The following is a 9,227-nucleotide window of genomic DNA, read 5'->3' as shown; positions in this document are numbered from 1 at the left end:
TGATTCTTCACATTGTGAGGTTGAACATGGCATGTCCGTCCCCCAAGTCCTCGCATGCTTTGTTCCTGCAGAAGAGATGGTGTTCGTTTCCGCCTCAATCCATCCATGTTCTACATCCACTGTCTGACTTGCTGAAAACTCGGTGCGAGAGAGGCGCAAGACACACACACGCTCACCCACTCACACACAGTCGTTGTTGCACAACATCCACCACTGCCACATGCATTTCTGCGGTCTTGGCACATTGGCTTCGACCTTCCTCACTTGACGCGCTGTCCAGGTTCCTAATTTCGATACCTAGTGCTTTCAAAGCCGCATGGGCTACCATACCACTCCCTGTACCTTAGGTATCCAATCTGCAACCACTGTGTGGAAGGCCTATGCTGCGTAACAATATTTTGCAGTGCATCGTCGAAATTGCTGTTGGATGTCAGAGGAAACAACAGCGAGGAGACAGCACGTCTTCTCTGGGCAATGAAAAAAGGGTCCCAGCAGGCCGTTCGGAACGATGCGAGAACGTTGTCCCATCTGTTTCTGTTGCGTTTCCTGCCACCCGAGTAATGTGCGCGGCGAATTGGACGATCCCGCGTGTTCTCAACATTGTTGGATGTTCGCCTTACTCTGAACCGCAAAGTTCATCATGCCGCAACTCTGTTGGCATTGGCTCTCCTGCTGTGCCCTGGTGTTCCGTGGTTCTGCGCCCGTAAGCATGTTGCCCAATGAAATCAAAACAGAAAGAAAGAACAAATTGTGGCAGGAGGCTTTGTTTCTCGCAGTCACGTATCGTACCCCTGCCATTGACTTTATGTTCGCGCTTGGTGGAGCTGCCCAAGTGGCAACGCGGTCAGAAGGAGAGGCTTGGCGAACGCAGCCTGCAGGCCAGCGGCCGCTACTACATCGCCTTGTGTTTTCGCCGAGGCAATCATAGATCATGACCAGATACGCTACATTGGACCAGTATTATATGCCACCAGCCCGCGGGGCCATGGTCGCTAAATGCCAATGCCACGCCGCCGATGCTTCAATCGCGTCCTCCTCCTCCATGCATGCTATCAGGCAAGCCTTGAAACCTTACATTGCCCGAGGAATACGGATACCCTTCGTTGTCTACAAGGTTGATTCCGCCGTGGGACAGGCCGCCTCTTTCTGAAGGCTAAATCTAGGGCAGCTGGTCAAGCGAGCGAGAACACGCACCTCACACCATCTCAAGATATGATGAGATGGTTTGTCTCCTGTGCATGAGCATCGCGTCCAAGCTCTGTTGAGAACAGCTTTGCGACAATGCGTGAAGAAGCACAGGCGGCATCTGCATGGTATGGCAAGGTGAGTAGCGCGCCACACAGCTTATTGGCAATGAGTGCGACCAAACGAATGAGTCCTTCTCAGGTTTGTCACTCGCCATTTAATTCGGCATACTGACAGCAGTGGACACTCAGCAGCAGCTGATAGAAATGTGTCCAGTCCGACCCAACATCATTCAACATGATGTTCCTCGAAGCTTTTGCGCCATAAGGATTGCATCACCACCACCCCCCTCTTTTAATTCATTTTGTGTACACGCCCCCTCCAATCCTCTCCGGCTGCTCTACCCAGTACGTACGGAGTACAGACATGCGTCTCTTCAATCCCATGCTGCCTTGGCCTCTCTTCCCGCCCATCGCCCATCTCTTACCAGTCACCCACCCTTCCGCAGGGTATGTACTATGTACTACATGCACTACGGCGGAGGCACGTAGAATGGGCAGCCTGCCCATCCTGTCTCCGAATCCACAGCCATTCATTGGCCATCCATGATGCCCACCCATGTGTTGATCATTCTTCTTCTCTCGGGGACCTGAGCCTCACCCACGTTGCTGGGGCTCCTAGCCTTGCTTGTTGGCCGTCCGAGGGGGAGGGGGAAGACGCTCTGGGGTTCCCGGCTCTGGGTGCTTTGCTTTGCTGCACTGCGCTGCCTCCATCCTTGACGAAACAATCCCGGCCTCGCACCCTGTCAGGCTGGCTGGCCGACTTGGTGCTTGGTGTTGTGTGGTGTCGCGCGTCGTCAGGCCGTGTTCGCTGGTCCGCGGCCCCGTCGTTCGTTCGTTCGTTCATTCCACATGCCCGGGGTATTGCCAAAGGCCAATCTATTATCCGTACCAATTCCATTAGGTCCATTCCATCCCATCCCGTCCCGTCCACACCTCATTCATTCCTGTGCATGGTGGCCGTCGTCGTTGTCGTCTCTGTGCTTTTATTTTAGCACGTCGTGCCTGGGTGCTTCGTTCTTCGGCACTTGGAACAGGCCCCAAGGTGCCGGCTGCACGGAATGGAGGTGAGGTAGGTACGGAGTACTACATAGTAAGGTAAGGTAGGTATCCAATGGACCCTAACCATAGGCGGATACTCCGCGGGAACTTCCCCTGCGGCGCTTCGCATGGCGGCTTTGCTGGTCTCCGTCATGTCTCTCCCGGTTCGTTCCTTTCTTGTACCTACTCACTACCTTGGCTTGACTTTTTGTTCGCTTCATCGTTTCCTTCCCGTGCTGCGTTCGGAAGAATCTCGTGCCAACCAAAGTTGCAGCCGCGGACTAGCAGCAGTGGGAGCCATTCACATCAGATCAGTTCCCAATCCCACCCATACCAAGTCTTCTTCACTGTTACTGTCTGCCAACCCTAGCTATTCGTTCCTAGCGTAGGGTTCGGGACCTGGGCCCTGGTCAGGCACGAATCAATACCCGCGCGGGGTTCCCATCCCAAGGTCTTGAGCGAAACCGACGAGCCATGGTGGGTGTATCCGTACGGTAATGAGGTGAGGTGAGGTGAGGTGAGGCAAGGTATGGTGCGCTACGGTACATACGGCGGGCGATACAATCACTCAGTCAGTCAGCCAGTGTTGTCGACCGTACCTACCAAGCCAAGCCCTCGTGGCCCTCGCCCTGCCCCCTCCCCCCCGGTCGGCTTTCAGTCCAATAACCGTCGCTCCCCTTTTCTCTCGCCTCCCTGCGTTCCTGCCACTGCGAAAACGAGCCACAAGCACCTACAGATACGGATAGTCTGTACCATCACACAGGAGGGAGGAACATCCCGTCTGCTCAGGGCCCTACCTCGCGGTACCTCCATCCATACCCTGGGTCATACACAAGGGCCGGTATCCCTAGCTAATGTGTTTTGGGCGGCACCCTGCCGAAAAACCAGTCGGCGTTTAGGACTAGTGCTAAATCCAGCCACGGCTCGCCTTGTTTCGTTGTTTAGCCAGGAGCATTGAGAACCGCCATGCCTATGCGTTTGACGAGGTGAACGAACACCTTCTCAACCAATGCTAAAGTTCCAGGTAAGTCAGCATCAGGTACGGGCTGCGGGACCATCAGCAATATCTGCCTTCACTTGCCGAACCCTGCGGGGTGTCGCCCAAGGCCCTGCACCTTGGATTGACTACTCTGTACTGCCTATGTCAATCAAAAGAGCGTGACATCGAGCGAAGCCAGAATCACAGGCTAAATGAGCGATGCCTGAGTAAAGACAACCCCGTCCATCCAGTCTCCATCTCTATCGGTTCAGTCGGTTCAAACTAAAAGGGCCAGACGAAACCCAGCCGTGCTACCACCCTGCATGCTTCGGAGACGTTCAGTAGACGTTGAAGTCACGTTGTAGCATAGTGCCTCACCCGCAGCGGTCCCCGACAATGTTTCTCGGCCGGGTTCCCGGCGGTGTTCGGATTCGGAGCAGCAAGTTTCCTTGTGACGGCGTTCGAAGCCGACATCTTTGTCAGGGCGCTACACCATGTCCAAGAAGGCCGCGCCAACCCACTCCGTCGACGTGCCTGCACCTCTGCAGTCGGCATTATGAGTTGCCGCCATGTCAACGCAGCCCAGCCCGGTGTTGCGGTTCGACCCTTTCGATATCTGCCGATTCGACACACTGCCTCGGCTTCTTCTGTCATGAGCCTTCTTTGCGCATAAGAAGACGACGTTGCTGGCTGCTCCTCATGATGGATGGATGGATGGCGATAGCTTGGTGCGCGTTGATGCGACAGCCCTACGATAAACGACCTACCCTGCTTCGCCTCGTCTCTCCACCAGCCTCACATTGCGGTGCGGTGTGGTGCGGATACATTAAAGTTGAGTTGACTTTGTGTCGTTGACTACTTCGTCTGCTTTCTTTCCCTTCCTTCCTCAGCATGGCCGTCGGGCGTTGCTTCGTCTCCGACGGACGGACATGTTGGGCTTTCCTCCTGTGCACCGGGTGGTCAGTGTCCGGAGGGCCGCTACGTACCGTCAGTTCCCGTACAGACATGTTCCTTGTCTCAGGTCTTCCGCGTCTGTCTCCTCGAGGGCGTCTGTCTTCGTTCACGTCGTTTTCCCATGTCTGTGTCTGTGTTTGGGTCTGTCCGCCCATGCTTCCCTGCCTTCCATCCATCCCTCTTGCACTTGTCCACCACCCTCCTTTTTTTTCTTCCCTTTTTTTTTTTTTTTTTTTTTTTTTTTTTTTTTTGGTGGCCTTCTTTCTGTCTGGAGCCGCAGTCGACGGTAGCCATCAATCCTCTCCTATGCCACTGTCATCCGCATCAGCCATGAGTTAGACCATCACCGGTCCTCCACTCTTCGTCCGTCCCATCCCATCCCATCCCATCTCATTTTATTCCACAGCATCACATCACTTGATGGCCCCCTCCCTGCCTCTTCCGCTATCCACCATCCCTCCACCTTCCACCCACTCGTTTCGACGCAGCCATACCTACTCTACGTCCCCGAGCCGGAGTACCCAACTACAGCGCGACGTTGGCGCTACAGCCTTTGCAATGTGCTTCTGATCTTACTCCGCCTCGTCCCCCCTTCACTTCATGTGGCTTGGCACGGCTTGGCCAAACAAGGACATACCATAGAAACGCAGTATGTAATCGTACGCACAGAGGCGCCGATTACGAGTTGAAGCCACCCTCAGATGGAGACGGCGCAGCAGCACGGCTGTATCTCATTCTCCCATCAGCAGGCTTGGCATGCCGTCGTCGTCTTCGGGGGGGCTCCCCGTCGCAGAAGCAGATATCTTGCCTAACTATGTATACGGCCCGGCTACATACTACATCATGCGAGAGAGGAGGACGAAAATCAATAGCATTCGGCAACTCATTGCGGTGGGGCGCAGCTGTCGCAGGCCAATGACCAATTACTATGGACCAACAATGAGCTTCTGGGTTGGGAGGATGAGCAATAACCGACAAAAGGAATGAAGTCGAAGTGGTTGCCTTCTTCTTACCTCAGCGTCTTGTGAGTGTCATGTTAGATGCCGCACCTCGTTCCTGGGCTTTGGGAACTCTTTGCTCCACGGCCTCTAATACTCGACCCCTCATTTCATCTCGGCTCCACCAAGACGAGTTATGAATAGTAGAAGATTGGGGTTCCCTTACTGCGCTGCACCCTGTGCCTGCATCATTGCCCAGCGGCGGCAGCATCTGAATCTGCATCTCGACAGCCAGCTGCAGCAGCACCAATACCAGCACCACCACCACCACCACCACTGTCCTTTGTTCCCCCCATCTCCGCTTGGCAAAACACCTACTGCATTAGATGAAGCCAAGACAGAACAGCAGCACAAGACAAGACGGGGCAAGCTCCGCCCAACCGTAAGTAAGGTGAGGCATACCTACTTAGTACACACAGCGACAGAGGCAGAAGCATCTGTCACTCGCCCCAGGCAAATTCAGGCAAACCAAGCAAGCACCGGCCAGCAGTTGCCATTTCATTTTCTGCCTTTTCATACCTTAACCTTGCTCTACCCTTTGCTGGCCTCCTGGCTTGCATGCCCTGGCAATCGTTGCCGTGTGTACTACCATGCCTATGTATTGGTAGGTAGGGAGGTAAGTGCCAGCGTACCGGACTAAGATAATGCTTTAGGAAAGGTAGAAATGCTCTGGCGCCCTCTCCGGCGCCGTCCCCCTCATCTCGGCTTAGTATCCCGTCACTACGTCTACTTGAGCTCGTTGGCTTCACAGATTGGGAAAGAGAGACCATCATATCTGCAGTCAGAAGTCTTCCAGACAGATAAGCAAGTATACGGAGTACAATTAGTATACAGTCTAGATGCAGAACATCAGACAGAACACACCTGCCGCCGCCCGCAAATACTGCAAAGTAGCAGTAGGAAACCCCCGTCAAAATCGGCTCAAGCCAAGTCCATGTCCATGTCCATGTCCATGTCCATGTCCATGTCCATGTCCATGTCCATGTCCATGTCCATGTCCATGTCCATGTCCATGTACAGGTCCATGTACAGGTCCATGTACAGGTCCATGTGCAGGTCCATGCTCATGCCCTACCTGAGGTACTCGCGCGAAGACATGCGAAAGGTACAGACCAGTCCCTGGCGTCTTCTCTTTCCCCTGCCATCCTGCCCGTCCTCGCATTCTCCAGTTCGCCCGCCCGCCTTTGATCGCCGACCGTTTCCCCCAAGGTCTACGGGCATTCGTCCTTGTATCTTTCCTTTTCGCTCTCACACACGTGCAGAGTCTGTCTTCCTCTTCCCTTCCGCCTCTCCCATCCCCCCCGTTCATTCACCACGCAAAGCAAAAGCTCAGGGCATCCAAATCTACACTACCCCATCCGTACACACCTTCTTTCATTCTGCGACCCTCCTACCCTTCTCTTTCGGTCTCTCTGTCTCTCTGACCATCTGTCTGTGCTAACCCCCATCCTTACATTCTTCATTCCCCTTCATAACTTCACCCTCTCTTTACCCCCACCCCCTTACACCCCTCCCTCTCCTCGTACATACACAGACACACTACGGATACACACTCACGCACCTATCCCCTCTCCATCCCTCAGTCTGTCTCTCTCTCTTTCTCTCTCTCCCTCTCCCTCTTCCCCCGTCTCATTCACCGTCCCCCTCCCCGATCCTCGCGCCCCCCCCCCCCTGCAACCTTCAACTTGCTGCCGCCGACGAGACGTCCTATTATGGGTTGTGTGTCTTTGCGTCCCACCGCCGCCGCCGCCACCGCCGCCGTCGTCTCCGCCTCGTCCTGCTCCCCACGTTAATCGGCTCTGCTCTCTCAGAACCTGGCCGTCCACAACCACGTCCCCTCCTGATACGACTGCCAAATTGATGCTTGTTACCATTGCTCCTCTACCGCCGCTCTGCCCCGTCCGCCCTGTCTGCTTGGCTCTCTGACGTACATGGTAGAGCTTCATCAGCTACCCTGGTTCGGGTTCAAACAGCTTCCTGCTCTTGTCGACAACGGCACCTTGCCAGGCCGTGGCCGTGGCCCTACGTCGGCATCCCGAGCCTTGAGCCCTGAGCCCTGAGCCTTGAGCCTTGAGCCTTGAGCCTTGAGCCCGATCTGCCCTGTACTTGACAAGGCCTGCTTTCGTTGCTCTGTTCTACCCTCGTCTACTCCAGTCGCTCGACCCCCATGGTAGTCTGGACCGTTTCTCTCTACAAATTCGTCCAGTCTTCCGATCTTCACGCGCAAATACCAGTTCTGCCGTCGGGCACCGACATGATATAAGTCCATCGCCGGCTCCGCGATCTCCATCTTGGCCATTGAACATTTGGGCGCCTGCGTCTGCTGCTTCTCTCGTTCTGCTACTCCCCCAGCTTCCGAAGTTAAGCTAACGAACCTGGGAGATCGAGGCCCAACCGCTCGGTTCAGAATCAAAACCCTCCGAGGCCCTCCCTCCTGTTTATAACTCTTTTGGAGCCTTTGTTCGACATTCGAGGGTGCAAGATCATCTACAATCACCACCACATCGTCTTCACCACTCGTTGTTATCCTCACATAACGACTGCCTCTTTCTCCCCCCCTCTCTCTCTCTCTCTCTATATATATATATATATATATATATATTCCTCCCTGTCTCTCTCTCTCTCTCTCTCTCACACAGGCACATACACCACCACCTCGTGGCTTCTTTTGGTCTACCTTCATACCTTTGTCAATCTGCAATCCAGTACCTTACACCTTGTGGTTCAAGAATTGGCCGCCACGCACACATACACATACGTACACACAAACCTCTCTGTCGTCGATCGCGTCCATAGCGAGGCAGAGTAATCGCCCACAGCACGTCGGACTTGTGGACCAGCCATTTCGTCTGTCTGTGCAGCGCTCGAACCTTAAAACGCTGGATCTTGCCATCTACCTCCGGTTCCTGGCCTACGCACGCCACAAGCCTCTTCCACAGTCACCTACGAACCGCTGCCATATTTACGAAGACTACCTGGCTGCCCGGTACAGCTGCCTAGCTACTCTCTGGACACGCCGCGGACGCCCGTATCGAGCCCAGATCAAGCTTCTCTCTCTGTCCGTCTCTATTTACGAAGAGGTGCCTCGCCGCCGCGCCATCCGACGCCCAACTGCGGTTAACTTGACGCGAAGGGTTCCGCTGCCCACCTTGCTGTGGCTATTGACCTCGACTTTTTTCGTCGAACAAGGTCGATCCGTCGAAAAGAGGCGTACGGGGGGAGGCGGTACTGCGACCTGGATGTGACGACCAGCGCACACCGAACCAAGAACCGACTCTTTCCCAGTTCCAGCTCCACACACTTCATCGTATTCACCTTACCCATCAAGTGCCTTCCCATAACCTCCCCTCTTTCCCACCCTCCCCCTCCCAACCGTCTTTTCTTCGAACCTTACTTGGTCTTGACACATCTCAAGACATATTTTGGTCAGACTAGATCCCACACAGTCTGCACCATCATCATCACCACCTTGCTCTACCGTCCTTTTAGAATCAGTTCTTCAACGCACAGCATCATATGCCCACCGCGACGGCAACGGCAACGACCGCAACTTCGTTACTCACTCCATCGCACTTCGCGTACTCTGTTGGTACGTGGCGCAACTCTACTCTGCTCTGTTTACTTGGACAACGTTGGAAACCGAGAACTTACACACAATTAGACTCGACGCTGCCGGAGGCCAAAATGGCAAACTCCAACGTTCCGCTAAACCCTACGTTCGTAGGACACGTCGCATCTACCTTGGACGCTTTGGTGCTGTTCGAGGCTTGTCTCAGCAGTGCTTTGCAGCACGTCCCTCGAAGGCCTCACGACCGTGAAAGACAGGACCTCATCAAAAGCGGTAATGTTTTCATTTACGAGGAGCACTCGTCCGGCATCAAACGCTGGACCGACGGCGTTGCTTGGAGCCCCAGTCGCATCTTGGGCAATTTCTTGATTTACCGCGAGCTCGACAGGCCTTTCCCCCCCGGCGAAAAGAAACGTGCCATGAAGAGGAACAAAAAGACGACT

The sequence above is a fragment of the Colletotrichum gloeosporioides genome (assembly GCF_011800055.1).
Source record: "Colletotrichum gloeosporioides strain Lc1 chromosome Unknown consensus_10, whole genome shotgun sequence".
NCBI lineage: Eukaryota > Fungi > Ascomycota > Sordariomycetes > Glomerellales > Glomerellaceae > Colletotrichum > Colletotrichum gloeosporioides.
The sequence above is the reverse complement of the archived record's forward strand: the minus strand, read 5'-3'. Positions refer to the sequence as shown.